The 15956-nt window shown below is 44.0% G+C and overlaps 1 protein-coding gene across 1 annotated transcript in view; it reads left to right on the forward strand.

Moving 5' to 3' along the window:
* Positions 1-15956, forward strand: part of LOC126270326 (CAP-Gly domain-containing linker protein 1-like) — a 536038-nt gene that overhangs the window by 122387 nt on the left and 397695 nt on the right. The window contains 1 exon segment of the mRNA XM_049974062.1: positions 7035-7100. The gene's annotated coding sequence lies outside the window, so the exon portion shown is untranslated.

Below are 15956 nucleotides of genomic sequence, written 5' to 3' on the forward strand. Positions count from 1 at the left end.
AAAACGAAGCATTTGAGATGTGCTGCTACAGACAAACGCTGAAAACTAGATGGACTGATAAGGAATGAGGTGGTTCTGCGCAGAATCGGAGAGGAAAGAATTATGTGGAAAACACTAATATGGAGAAGGGCCAGGATGACACAAGGGAATGACTTCCATGGTACTAGAGGGTGCTGTAGAGGGCAGAAACTGTAGAGGAAGACAGAGATTCGAATACATCCAGCAAATAATTAAGGACGTGGGTTGCAAGTGCTACTCTGAGATGAAGAGGTTGGCACAGAAGACTTAAAAACAATGCGATATAGGGTAACGTTTCTGTCACGAAAACAGCGTTCACTGAAACGCCAAAAGCGATGCCGCAGGACTGTGTCAGATCACAGCAGCACCCTCTCTTCGGAGGGAGCAGAACTGATCCTACCTTTGCCACTGACTCCACCACTGCAGAATAGACCGCGGGACGGCGTCGCCCATCTGCCAGTCCACTGTGGCCAATAGTGATAAACAGGAAGGTTCCAGGGCTGCCTGCTAAGCTGCTCGGTCCTTTCTATGAACCACTATGGCCTTAGGAAACATTAAAACAGACTTCTGTGTCCGCGTCGTGGGCCAAGGATCCAATCCATAATCTGTACTCATTAGACTGTTCATTCCATTCAGCAGATCATGTAATTCTTCTTTACTTTGACTCAGGATAACAACGTCATAACCAGGATAGCAACGTCATGACCGAATCGCATTAACCCTGAATTTCAGTCCCACGCCTGAACTTTTCTTTTATTTCCATTTTTTTATACCATCATTGCTTCTTCGCTGTACAGCTTGTTTCGTACGTTTTCCTAACTCTGGTGTCAGCAAACAGAGTGGACTTGCTGACAGTGGTAAGTTCTGATGAGTAGACTACGCGGCCGTCCGCCTACGCAGGTGTTGTAAGACCGACACCCGCACACGTAATCAGCGAGCGCTGCACTGATTTTCAAGAGGCGAGCAGCAAGTAGCGCGAGGCAGCTTTGAATTGTAGATGAGAGCGAGGTATTCATCTGGCGTCCGGCAGCCCGCGGCCAGGCGTGTTCCAACTGGGCGAGCCCGGCGCGTGCGTTCACCGCTAAAAGCAGCGCGACACACCTCGCCCTGACCTGCAGCGTGGGCGGTGGGCGGTCGTCTCCACCTCTGGTCGCCTTTATTACTTCAATAGGCCGTGCCTCACTGTAACGACTACGTACTCCTTGCCTCGATGCCGATTTTATTTGACGTTCGAAACATGCTTTGAAGCGCGTTCATGCGCCGTCAGAGTTTTGGGCTACTTCGCATAGTTGATACATGTGAGATTAAATCTTTGTGTTTGTCTCTGTTTTAAAATACTAAATTAAACTCTGTGGCAATACCGTATGAAGGAGAACTGAGTGCTGTTTTGTCCTCTCTCTCAGGAGTCATTATCCGATGCGCTGGCGTGTTCATAGGACTGCACACAAATTTTGGAATTTTGTGGTAAGTTCTATGGGACCAAACTGCTGAGGTCATCGGTCCCTAGGCTTGCACAGTACTCAATCTAACTTAAACTAACCTACGCTAAGGACCACACACACACACACACACACACACACACACACACACACACACACACATGCCCAAGGGAGGACTCGAACCTCCGATGGAGGCAGCAGCGCGAACTTCGGCGAGGCGTCCCAGACCGCACAGCTACCCCGCCCGGCGACTGCACACAGTTTTCAAGTTTGACGAGCACTCAGGCACCTATCCCATCTCGACTGGACTATCAAATCACCCGACACTAACCACACACTAAATTTCTGAAACTATTTACGGCGGTGGCTTAAACATACCTATCAACATACCCGCAATCTGGTAGCCCTGCGGGATCTATGAGTGCCTTCAGCTGAAGAAACTTGAGGAGACTCTCCCTTGCCGAACTGATTCCATTACCAGTGTTAGAGGCTGTGTAACGCGGATTTAGATTTGTTGGACGTATGTATGTCATAATGCAATATTGCAGTGCCTGTATTGTAAAAAAGTACGTTGCAGTGTTCCTTCGAACATGCGTGCATGTCTGAAGGAACAGGCACTGCGGCAACTACTGTCGTCATGAAATACATGAAACGTGTTGTTAGTTGAGAATACGAACAACCATCAGCTGTACGAGGGAACGACCACAATGCATGCATCCATGTTCGGAAGGCTCCGTACTTCATAACAATACAGGCACTGCAGTGTCGTATGATCCGCCGATAACAGGCAGCGACTCCCTCTGTACGGAAACTGGATAATGTGTAGGAGTGCTGGTTGTGACGCATGAACGACGACATACGGAAGTTTACGTCTGGCCGGACTAAGCGCCCACTGCTTCGCTCGCGTACACTCTATGCCCTACATTGATTTTTGTTTTGTTTTTGTTTAATCGAATTTTTATGTTGTTCACGAATTGCACATCTTCTAAACTGTTCAAGTTAATTAAGGCCATAGAAACCTTCTCTTTTCTTAATGTGCTTCTGACCAAAAAGCGATTCTGATATCCTTTATTACCCTCTCTTTTGTGTTGTTCTTTCATTCTATTACAAATACTTATTTCGAAGTCAAATGACAGTTTTCGGATATTTAGCGTTATGTATGTTTTAATATAACGAGATATTTTCATAAAAATTTTCATCACCTAGTTCATTCCCTTAGAGGTGCAAATTAGAAAAACACAGTGAAACACCTATTTCTTTTACGGTATATTGATACTTTTTACTTATGGACCGTCTAACAGCAACTGAGTAAAACACAATTTTAGTTCCATACGCGATTCGCCTTTATTTTCTGCAAGGCATCATCATTGGCAGGTTGCGTGGGTAATTTCTTACATATTACGCTCCTGTTGCATTTTTGGTGTTGTTCTTCTAATTATGAATGCCAATTTGCGGTTTTTTTCCTTGCATTCCACAGCGGTATGAACTGAACGCTTGTTTCAATGCAATGCAATGAAACCAAAACATTGCTGAAACCAATGAAATCTCTTTTCTTTTCTTTTCCTTTTTAATGTCTCGCTTTGCCAGACTCTAATCAGATTTCTAATGGCCTAGAAGAAACGTAGTTTGAAATAAATCAAAACATCAATAAAAATGTTCATTTCTGTTCCAGTCTCATTTTTACAAATAAATTAGAGCGTTATCTGCTCTGGGGTTTCAATGCGTTTTCCTACCGTGGTTTTCTCCCTCTGGTATTTTCTTATTGCCACAGTATCCTATTGAGCGAATGCCGTCTACGTCATGAATGACCATGTAAATACACTACCATTTATTAGTTACATCTAAACAGGTGCTTACGAATTTATCGATAATGGATTTGATTACTCCTGTTGCCAAATTAAGTATTATACTTCCCAGACTTGATACCACGCTATTGCACTATTACCTATCGCTGCTACAGAAACTGCCTGCAAAGAACTGTCGTTACAGGAAATACGACTAACCTCGCCAAGTTCCATATCTCCGGAATATGGACCTTAAACTACACTGAGGTGACAAAAGTCGTGAGATACCTTCTAATATCGTGTCGGACCTCCGTCTGCCCGGCGTAGTGCAACAACTCGATGTGGCATACACTCAACAAGTTGTAGAATGTCTCGTGCAGAAGTACTGAGCGTTTCCCGTGCAGGATTTTGTGCACGAGCTGAACTACCGATTATGTCCCTTAAATGTTCGATGGGATTCATGGTGGGTGATGTGGATGGACAGATCATTCGTTCGAATTGTCCAGAATGTTCTCCAAACCAATCGCGAGAAATTGTGGCCCGCTGGCGTATTTGGGAACATGAAATCCATGAAGGAGTGAAAATGGTTTCCAAGTAGCCGAACACAACCATTTCCTGTTAATGATCGATTCAGCTGGACGAGAGGACTCGGTCCATTTCTTGCAAACACAGCCCACACTATTATGGAGCCACCTCTAGTGTGGACAGTGTGTTGTTGACAACATGGGTCCATTGGCTTCGTGGGGTCTGCGCCACACTCGGACCCTACCATCAGTCTTTACTAACTGAGATCGGGACTCATCGGAGCAAGCCACAGCTTACCAGCCGTCTGGATTCCAGCCAAATATCTGCATGCGATGTCTTGCTGTTAGCAAAGACAGTCGCGTCGGTCGTCTGCTGGCATAGCCCATTAACGCAAAATTTCGCCGCTCTGTCCTAACGGATATGTTCGTCGTACGCCCCACATGGATTTCTGCAGTTATTTCACGCATTGTTGCTTGTCTGTTAGCTCCGACAACTGTACGCAAACGCTGCTGCTCTCGGTCGTTCAGTGAACGCCGTCGAACACTGCGTTGTCCGTGGTGAGAGGAAATGCCTGAAATTTGGTGTTCTCAGCAGACTCTTGACGCTGTGGATCTCGGAACATCGAATTCCGTAACGATTTCCGAAATGGCATGTCCCTTGCGTGTAGCTCTAAGTTCCATTCCACATTCAGTCTGTTAATCCCCGACGTGCGGCGGTAATCACGTCGGAAACCTTTTCACAGGTATCATGTGAAGACAAGTGGCAGCTTCGCCAGTGCTCTGTCCTTTTATAACTTGTGTACGTGATACAGCCGCCATCTGTATATGTGCATAACGCTATCCCATCACATTTGTCACCACAGCAAAATTTTTGTGTGAATTTAAATCATCTTATAGTTAAGAAGACAAAACTATTTAGTGTTATTAACACGTTGGACTGGTATTCGGTACGAGTGGGAGTCAATAAACTGTCCTAAATCACTTGAAGCGAATGGTTTCTCGTACAAAATCTCAGCATATTTCCTTCCCCATCCGAGAACATTCCCCGAGGAACGGAGGCGGGGAAAGGGGGAAGTGAGAACATTGTAGAGTGAACCTGACTATCGATCACCCTGAATTGCAGTTACTTCTCATAAAGCAGGCCGGGTGGCCGAGCGGTTCTAGACGCTTCAGTCTGGAACCGCGCGACCGCTACGATCGCAGGTCCGAATCCTGCCTTGGGCATGGATGTGTGTGATGTCCTTAGGTTAGTTAGTTTTAAGTAGGTCTAAGTTCTAGGGGACTGATGACCTTAGAAGTTAAGTCCCATAGTGCTGAGAGCCATTTGAACCATTTGAACTTCTCATAAAACAGGTTTCCGAAGGGTTGCGCTTGTGCTCAATCTGACGCATGGATGAAGCAAATCGAAAGAATTTTTCCACCTACACTAGGAACCCGACGATAAACAGTCCATCTTAGCTCCCGCTGTAAACGGTCTGAGAACTTTTTGTGTGAAATCTTTATCATAACATATTTTCGGACAAGACGACACTGTGCTGTAGAGGATGCAGAAAACACCCGTTTTTTGAGTAGGACCTACTATCTTCTGATATTTGGTGTTACATAGTTGCCGTTTTCTAGAAGAAATTTATCCGTTGCTGCAGTGCGGCGGCTTTTTAATTAAGCGCAGTAGTTCCGTTATCTACAGAGGTCCGTCGACTTCCGTTCATTATATTTTTCTCCCTCGTTTCCCTTTTGTTAGGCGTACTGAAGAAGCACGGGCAAAATTCTCATTCATTTATTGTGCCGCCCGCTATATGTCGACTACGTAAGTCCGTCGTCCTTGTTAGATAAATACGTAGGACATACCAGTAATCTGTTGCTACGATATGGGACTTGTTTGCTCTTTTGAAATGGTAGTCACACTTTCGCCAATGATCAGTCCGTATTCTGTACTCTAGTTGCACGATCTGAGTTCTAGTGAAGTCCAAGGAATATAGCGTTTATTTCGCAAAGTGCAACGGTTTTCAAACTGTTCGTCTCGGCTCGCACAGCCTCACAGTACGGGCTTCTCGTTGGTTTCATAAAAATAATAATTTTGTTTATTTCCCTTCTGATTAAACGAAAAAGGAGTGCGCTAGTTGTGATATACAGCGCGCCAGCATCGTGGAACATGATGGTCTGGTATTGTGGGAGCTTGATGATAAAGATGTACTCGTACATAACGTTTACCCTGAACTATAGGCGGTTTTAGTAGAAGACAGTGACTTTCAGCTGAGTGAATAATCGAAGTCCATGTTTGTGCATCACTAACTGAAACCAGCGCTTACTTTCTAAAATAGCTACTTTCCAAAAGAAGCGGATTAACTGGATCAGAAATCCTTCCAGTACATTACTTCCACGCTACTGAAGAACAAGACCGTTTATTGATATTTCTTCGGACTCCGTATTGAAATCGAAGTCCGTTTCCTAATCACTGCTTGTAATTTTGAACTTTGTGAATGAGGAATACCAGTAAGTAGGTAACATGGCCCTACGAGTTTTCATACTTTTTGCAACATCCTACCTACTTGACGTAGGTTTTTTAGCATTGGCAGTTATCATCATGAAATACAGATCGCGAATGAACGTGGACTAAGAGATGCGAGTCGCAGTTTCAAATCTTGTGCCGAGACTTGAAGAACCCATTATGAAAAAAAAGCAAGATCATTCTCCCTATTGATTTCGTTCCAAGAATAAGATGTAATGACATTTAAAGTTCATTAAAATGTGTTTTTTCAACAATAAATAAAGAAAAAGTTCTTTTTTCCCCGAAACTTAAGGTACCCCGCAGTTAGAATCAAATGTCATATGTGAAAGGAGCCGCAGATGTTTATGTTCAGGTCAAGGGAGCCGTGGACCCAAAAAGCTTGAAAATAACTGGTTTATTAATAAAATTAATAATGAAAGATTTACGATTATCATCGACAGCCATTGGTTACTGTAGGACACTGTAGACAACCCCAGCTGCAACAACGAAAGAGAACGATAATCACGTGACATCGATCGATTCCAACGTACTGATTGATGGGGAAAATGTAGGCACTTTTCAGTCTGGTCACCTGTAAAATTCATAAATACGACGAAATGAGGAACCTAATCACAAACATTTATGCTACTGGAAAAATACTTGTTATTCGTGAGAATGTTGTAACTGACAGTAACAAATGTTTTGTTTGAGGCCTAATATCACAAAAGCATCATAAAGGAGGACATGTTTGTAAATGTAATCCTTTTCTGTCACTTTACAGGTTCGATCCGACCTGCTGTTCCCAAGAGCCACGCTATAGCACGAGAAATTGCGCAACTACTTAAAGGTAAGGAGTTATTTCACTGAACCTTAACCCTACTGCTTCAGTCTGGCAATGTCTTTGGCATCCAGTAATATTTAAATATTACATCACATGGTTCTCTAGTCTGTTGGGTAGCCTGTGCTTGATAGACACGTAATATCATAAGTAATCTTACCACAGACTGGTTTTCTAACACATAGGACAGCTTGTAGTTGGAAGAGACGTGCTGGATGAGCTCGAGGTGCGAACTTTTTTGTCCCTGTTTCTGTGTCGCTTATGTGATAATGAAGCAATGTTATAACGAAACTTAAGGAACAGTCCGCACACTTTGCAGTTACGTGATGTAGAGTTGAGTGCACGGCGAGTAGGAGGCACATTGGAAGGTCTGTAACATTTGACTACCACGTCACAGTGAGGACAGGGAAAGAGAGAAAGGAAATCTTGAGCGTCCAGGCGATATTCGTTCACCTGACCAGTGGCCGGTGGACAGCGGCAAAATCACGAAAACCGATCCCGTCTAGGGCGGTCGTCTTCCCATTCACCTCAGAACTGGAGCTCATGCCATCTTTAATGACTTTGTAGTGGACGGACGTAAAACCAAGATGTTCCTTCATTTTTCTCTTGAGTGCAACGAAAGCCGAGTGAAATAACTGATAAGGAGATGTGATTGTTTATATATTGTGCTTTAGCATGGATGGTCAGTAAAGTAAAGCTGTTCACAGCCAGAAGCTTTATTTGAAGACCGCATTGCTTTACTAGGTTTGATCCTCGTCAAAGACTACATCCAGGAAACCTAGATGAGGAGTACGCCAATTGTAAGCCTTAGCCTCTCTATCTACATTATTCCGTGATTTATTCAGTTTTCAAATTTATACTGACTTTTTTGATCACCCGGTATATCTTCTACTAGCACTTAATTTTCTTTATACCGATGAAGATTGAGTGCTGAATTCTAAGTTCAAAAATTAGTAGAAATGTCTTTCTTTACAACAGGGTACCTAATACTTTACCATAAATCGGCAAGGGCACCACTGTACAAATTTCGACAGAGTCCCCAAAACAACATCATCTGCCTTGTACAACAGAGTTCAATTTTGAGGTTTCAGAGCAATGGTGCACTTGTGTAGCCTTGAGGGTATCACTTTAGAGGATTTGAGCTTTTAAACAGCGCAGGTAAGACAAAGCAAAGATGGTGTTTTTTTCAGGAAATGCTCAATATGTCCACCATCATTCCTCAACAATAGCTGTAGTCGAGGAGTAATGTTGTGAACAACACTGTAAAGCATGTCCGAAGTTATGGTGAGGCATTGGCGTCGGATGTTGTCTTTCAGTGTCTCTAGAGACGTCGGTCGATCACGATACACTTGCGACTTCAGGTAACCCCAAAGCCAATAATCGCACGGACTGTGGTCTGGGGAACTGGGAGGCCAAGCATGATGAAAGTGGCGGCTGAGCACACGATCATCACCAAACGACGCGCGCAAGAGATCTTTCACGCGTATAGCAATATGGGATGGAGCGCCACATCCTACATCGCATACACATCGTACGTTCCAGCAGATGTTTGTCAGCCAGGCTGGGGATGATGCGATTCTGTAACATATCGGCGTACCTCTCACCCGCCACGGTAGCAGTTTTGCTGTCCAGAGCAATCTGTCTGACATTTTGTGAACTTCGTTTTTTTGTTTTTGTTTTTTTTTTGTTCTAATAAAACCCCATGTCATCCCAAGCATGTGTGGCAATTTTTACCTCTCTATCTACATTATTCCATGGTTTACATTAAGTTTTCAAATTTATACTCACTTTTTGATCACCCGGTATATCTGAATATACCGAGTAAAGTTAATATTTATATGAACATTATATGGACATGTCCGAAAGAACAGCATTACTCATTCATATAACTGACACGCCTCGATGGGCTATGAATCCATAACCCATAACCGTCAGTGCTGATGTACAATCACATTCGGTCTCCAGCAAGAATTTAAAATTAGTGAGCTCGGAGGACATGGATGGTGACTGCAGATAAATGGTGACGCTAAGTGGGAATCTTAGTCGACCAGAGAGTGTGCCGATATTGTCTTCACATTTGCGATTTACACTGTGTCCGGGTGGCGCAGTTGTTAACGCAAACACGTACTAAGCAGAAGATCCCGGGTTCGAGTCCCAGTGCGACACAAATTTTCACTCGGCGCCGCTGGTTCCGCATAAAGTCCCGATGCAGCTGATATCATTAGTTCCTTCCCTTCCCTTCCCTTCCCTTCCCTTCCCTTCCCTTCCCTTCCCTTCCATTTCCTTACTCTCCCCCTCGACCTTCAATTTCATAAAGTTTATATTATTGCAACTGGTACACAAATGTAGTCGTTTCTACAATTCTACCTGGCAAATTGCACAACCTGAATATCGACCAGACATCAATAGGTCCGAATAACCAGCTCGTACGAGAAGGTAAACATAATGTGTTACTTCGATACTGAGAACAGAGTTATTTCTTGGACCTCTAATTGCCGTTACAACGGACCCTGGCGTTATTTGTGGGTATCAGCCTTTAATGGAAAAGACAAGGAACGCGGTGTAGAGTGCGATGCAGCAGCTTCAAATGAACAGGAGTCCCTCCTAGAAGGCAAAAACTCATCCAGTAACTAGGACTAAAATACATTGTGTTCTCTTAACGGAACACTGAAATCTTAAGAGTTGGTTTCAGTACTCAGTGTGGATAGATATGGTCATCCACATCGAGATTATTGGTACAGAAGAATACTAAGGCCGACATTTTACGGTAGTATGAAAGTAATAGCTTTAAATGTAACGCTATGTACAGTTAATACAGGCTTCGCTATGGTCAAGTACTACCAAGGTAATAAAAAACAGTCATTTATTTCATAACATTTTAGGTTAATAATTTAAAAGGCAAGTTGTTTAGCTAGATACATTTTCCCTATATCATATAAACTTTTGTTTCATTTCTTTGTTAGATATTAATGCTCTTTACTGTTAACGAAACACTGTTGAAGGAATGTAAAGCACGTATGGCAACAACACTGTAAAATTTATGGCCGGTGTTAGAGATCAGAGGTCCAACTTCTAATGGTGTAAACATTAAATTGAATTGAATCTCTCTATTCGTGTTTATCAGTCCTATTCTCCTTCTCTTTTTCTGTTTATTACGTCTCTTTAGAGTGCTTGGCGAAGGGCCTGTTATTATTAACAGTTAAATGAATTTTTGCTTTGCCTGTGTGGCCATAATGGGACGTCTTTAGTTAGAAACGTCTTTTGGCTTTCCAGACAGAAGAAATGTTTATTTCCTGTTTAGTAAGTCGTAGCGTGTTCCTTGGGCTCTTTAAGTTCTACGTGCGCGCGCTGTGTGTGTGTGTGTGTGTGTGTGTGTGTGTGTGCCACAGTTGGCATCTGATTAAGCATGTTGCATACGAATTGTGTTGGTCTTTAAGCTAGTCACGTAATTCCGTTAGAGTGCTGTTTAAATCGTCGTTAGGTCTGAGCGAGAGACGTGCGAGACTTTGAATAAAGTGCGGTACGCCTCGTTATTTTGCGTCGTCCCGTAGCTCCTGTGAGGTGAGGTGGGAGCAAGGAAGAGGCTAGTTGATGGCACTGTCCATAGACATCGTGTTGTCTGGCGGCAGCAGGTGGTATGCGGTTTCCTACAAGATTTTTCCTTACACCAAAGCAGCTGCATCAGATCTCCGATTTATACCCGGGGTGTCTACTGACACGGCCACGAGTTCATAAGGTTTCAGAGAAAAGTTGACAAGCCGCGAAAGATGGCGTAGTGATTAAGTCACTGGTGTCTCGTTCAAGAGATACTCAGGCGATTAAGCAGGCTCAGATGTTCCATGATTTCCCAAAATCATCGCAGATGCTTTGCCTGTGTGTTTGTCTTGAATGTGTCACGGCTCGTTTTCTTCCTTATACTTTCCCAGCTAAGTTAGTGTATCTAATTACACGTATTGTAAAATATGTGTTTATGTGTATGCGATGACATTAAATTTTACGATGGAAGGCAGCATGATGACGGCCGAATGCCAAATATGAATAATTAAAACGAAGTATTCAAAGTATTGTACGCGTATGTTGTTAGAGGCAAATTTCGCTCTTGAAAGAGAGTAAATAGGAGAAAATCTTGACCTCCCTCTTTAGAAACCATCGTCGTATTATTGTTTTCTTTAAAGCTTCCTTTCGTCATATTTTGGAAGCAGAGTCGAATCCTTATCTTTTTTATGAATGACTTCGTCACTTTACTTCGCATTACTAATATATCCACATTTTACGGCGTATGCATGCATACCGTAGAGAATTGCGTGCTCCATCCTCGTTGCAGTTCTTCATATTTGATTGCCTCAGACAAAATTGTTTTCGGGTTTAGTGGTCGTTAATGAATATCGCAGTAGTTCATTCGACCACATAAGAACACCTCATTATTATAAAGGCAGATACTCGTAAATAATGAAATTACGTCTGATCTTTGTTGATTAACTAGGTTCGATTTTTTACTTCTTATCTTTTTATGACGTAGCAACGTATGGTGCAATGTTTTCATATTAGTAATATCTGTCATGCACATTTGGCATGTCATCTCTCTGCTAGGCGGCGGTGATTCTTCAAGTCATTTTCAAGTACAGATAGGCACAAAGTCTAATTTAGAACCACAGCAGTTGTCCACAGGCCGGCCGGAGTGGCCTTGCGGTTCTAGGCGCTACAGTCTGGAGCCGAGCGACCGTTACGGTCGCAGGTTCAAATCCTGCCTCGGGCATGGATGTGTGTGATGTCCTTAGGTTAGTTAGGTTTAATTAGTTCTAAGTTGTAGGCGACTGATGACCTCAGAAGTTAAGTTGCATAGTGCTCAGAGCCATTGAACCAGTTTTCCACAGTTTCTCTCGCAACTCGATCCCCCCCCCAAGGTGTACACGGTTATTCCGTGAGTTGACCCCTGGGGCAAAAGGGGCCCTGAGCTATAGCGGCCCATTCTTCCTTCCCGGGCTGCATATCCTTCCCAGCGCTCCTCCCTCCCTGTCCTCGTTCCTTCCCCTCTGCCCCATCTTCCCCTCGGCTGCATCCGTCTCCTCTCTCGGTGTTCTTACTTACGTCGATATGGCTGTACACCCGGACACCTGGTATCTTGTATTTCTTCTGGTATTTGTTCCCCTTGCCTTTTCCTTTTCACCCTTCCTTTTTGGCATTTTTGGTCCCCTTTTGGAGTTTTTCAAAGCGACCTCAACCTTCAAACTGGTGAGGAGCTCGTATCAATCTGGTATGATGGCGTATTCAGAAAAGTCGTAAGGACAATCGCACTGATACTGGCGCTTTTATTCTGACATTTGATGCAGTTACCTCCTAGAGAAGGTCAGGGTTATGTGTTATTGCTGTGATGGGAGCCATACATCCCACCACCCATTAGTCTTTGATATTTGCGTTTTGGGCATATGTTGTCATGCTCTAAGGCAGTCTGTCTATGTGGTGAATGTGGACATTTATTCCATGAAGAGCATCTCTGTGTTTCACCATTCGTGTGTTTTAATTGTCATGACCACTCTCCACACTTCCCACACTGCCAGATTTATAAGAACGAAAAGAAAATACAAGAGTATAAGTCCATTGATCGTTTGTCCTACTCTGAGGCTCATCTGAAATATGACCAGCTTCACTCTGTGTTAATGACTTCTATCTTTCCCTCTGTTATATCCTCTCCCACTCCTCCCTTCCCCTTACCCCGTCCTACCCCTTCTCCTACCCCCTTCCTATGCAGCTCCCTCCGTCCCCAACAGGTGCCGTTCCCCCTCCCTGGACTGAGAAGTGTCCCTCTTCCTCAGCCGCCTCCCAGGCCACCTCCCCTTGGAGTCTACCAGGCTGGAGGCCTGCTGCCACAACTCATCCAAGGTACACAGTCTGTGTGCCCCAAGGTCCCCTTCTCTCTTTCAATTACACATCTTACAGATGCCTGCTGTCTCTTCATATCCTGCCCTCCTTGACACATGAAAGGATTCCCTCCGAAGTGTGGTATCGATTCTAAAGTTGCCTAGGCGACGGATAGCAGCGTGCCAAAGGGGGCAGCCATATTGCGCCGCTGCCATGACAACAGCGTCCATAGGGGCTGGACTAAGCAACAGATAACATCGTAGCAGAGAGGAAAGCCATGTTGGGTCGCTACCATGGCAACGGCATCCATAGTACCTGGACTAGAGGGCTCTGTATATACGATTACAGATAGGCACACTTAAACTTGTTACATTATTAAATAAGAGAAATAGGATGTTAATAAGCACAAAGTAAATAGAATACAGACAGGAAATTGTTTCCTTCCCCCATAGTATATTACGAATGAAGATAAGGTAACTTAGTAACGTTCTTTTATAAGGTTGACGTTGAAAAATTTTTTTCACATACTTTTTCATGTTTTTTTTATAACAGTGTTTTTTTAAATGAACATTGTTTCTTTAAATTATAACCTTACACAAATTGTATTAATACTTCAATTTTTAAGCCTAGACGTCTACTACTGGTCACAGCTGGAGGCGTTGCTTACTCTTACATGCTCATAGCTTGCTATAGAAACCCAGGCATAAGGTAAATTCTTTACAGTCTCCTGCTACACCTTGGTAGACGTGGCGCCACCAGCAGTCGACCAGCGGGTAAAACACTATATTTACATAATCCACCCTTATAAGATGGTTGTCGTTAGTTTTGTCTAAGATATATATTGTAATTTCACGGTATGTTCGCCCTGAAGCTGGCCCCTGCGATGGGCTGAAACCGGTTGGCACTAAATAAATAAAAAACGCGATTAAGACTGTTTTCTTAATATTAAGTTAATTTTATATAAAGCGCTGCTACTCCACAACCATGTTGTCCAAACATCAATGAATGGCCTTCAGGCTATCGCTCGATGTTTTTCCTGCCACCCTTTGGTCTCTGCCATCCACGAACTTCTCGCCAATCTTGGTGATGCTGCTTGAACGGTTGATTTCCTATGTGATGTTAAATTAAACGCCTTTCAGCCGTCTAGTTTCTTACCTTATTTTACTTGGCAACCAGTTTCAGCGTTTTTAACTTCATCCATCATCAGCTGACAGTCCGCAGATGAAAAATGATCGCTATAGCACAACTCTGCTATTGCCTGTGTTGCTGGTTCCTGTTTTGATGACAACCGAGGTAGAATCTCCCGACACGTCGGTCATGGTCCTGAAGACGGCGAGTAAAACGCCGAAACTGGTTGCCAGGTAAAATAAAGTTGACAATTAGACGGCAGAAAGGCTTTTAATTTGACATCCTGTATCGAACAGCCGAGTCGTGCAACCATCATTTTAGATGTGGGCATACAGAGACTTGATTTTCTACGGGTTCCCAGCCTTGTAGGTACCCCATGTAATGAACTTGCTGATCGTCTGGCTGGAATCGAGGTAGGGTGGCTTACCCACCACTTTCCATGACTTCTCTAGGGGCAGATTTGCGGCTTTGTGTCAAATCCCTTTTTACTGAATTGTGGGTTGACTCTTGAGGGGCTACCTCCTCTTTTCATGCACTCATGAAGACTCTCAGCTCGTGATGTTATTTCCTCCGTCTCTCCCGGCGGGTATCTACGATCCTTTACCGTCTTCGTATCGGTCGTACTATGTTGACCCATGGCTTTTTACTCCTCAGTAAGCTACAACGCGTTGTAGTTGTGGGGCTCCCCTCGCTGTGATCCATATTTTGCTGGACTTTCCCCATCTTTTGGCCCTGTACACTAAATTTCCCTCCCACCTTCCTTGTCCCAGGTGTAAGAATACGACCCTTGCATGGTTGTGTTTGTCTTCAGATTCCTTTGCAAAAGCGGTTGGTCCTGTCGGGTTTAAGCACTTGCATTTTTCTCTGGACTTGAAATAACACAGTGAATGTTGGCGTTGGTTATGGAGGCCTTGGCATTGTTTCCACACTGGCCAGGTTCTCACAGCCGTTTTTTCCGTATGTTTTACCTGCTCTTTCTTGTGTCTCCTTCTCCTGGTGTCTCCGATGAGTCGTGATCATGGTGTATTGTTTGAGGATCAGGACAGGTCGGTGGCGGTGCTCATGCCCTAATGTGGTAGCGTTTCTGAGCCACCCCTGCTGTCCCCATTTCCCATCACCCCCTTCCTGTTCTTTCATCTTTCTACTGCCCCGATGTTCCTTTTACCTCTTTGTTTGCCAGTTTTCTCTTCCTCCTGACTAGACTGTGCTGTTTGTGTTGTTCCTCCCTCGGTTTCTCCCACTTTAGATGATGGGGCCAATTACTTCACTGTTTGGTCCCCTCCTCGAATCAGCCAACTAACCGACCAAACAAACAAACGCTATGGGACACATCTGGGACACTATTAGGTACCATCTTCGCACCCACAAACCAGCGTTAAGTGATTTATGGGAATTGTGTGACCTGTGCGAAGTCATCTAGTGCCGTTTACCTCTGGAAATCTACCAAGGACTTATCGGATCCATGCCACATTAAATCGCAGCTGTACTGCGTTCCAAATGTGGGCCAAAAAGCTGTTAGGGGGGTGATCATAATGTCTGGATTCACCAGTGTAACTACTACAGCCCACATGCGTTTGAACACGGCCATTGTAGCCGACTGTTGATATTCCTCTACAACTTTTATTCCCCCCTCCTCACACACTTCCCTCCATTACCACCTTCAAAATGGTTCAAATGGCAGTGAGCACTATGAGACTTAACTTCTGACGTCATCAGTCGCCTAGAACTTAGAACTACTTAAACCTAACTAACCTAAGGACATCACAAACATCCATGCCCGAGGCAGGGTTCGAACCTGCGATCGGAGCGGTCGCTCGGCTCCAGACTGTAGCGCCTAGAACCGCACGACCACTCCGGTCGGTCCACCTTACGTATTAC

Source organism: Schistocerca gregaria, chromosome 1, assembly GCF_023897955.1.
Source record: "Schistocerca gregaria isolate iqSchGreg1 chromosome 1, iqSchGreg1.2, whole genome shotgun sequence".
Taxonomy (NCBI): domain Eukaryota; kingdom Metazoa; phylum Arthropoda; class Insecta; order Orthoptera; family Acrididae; genus Schistocerca; species Schistocerca gregaria.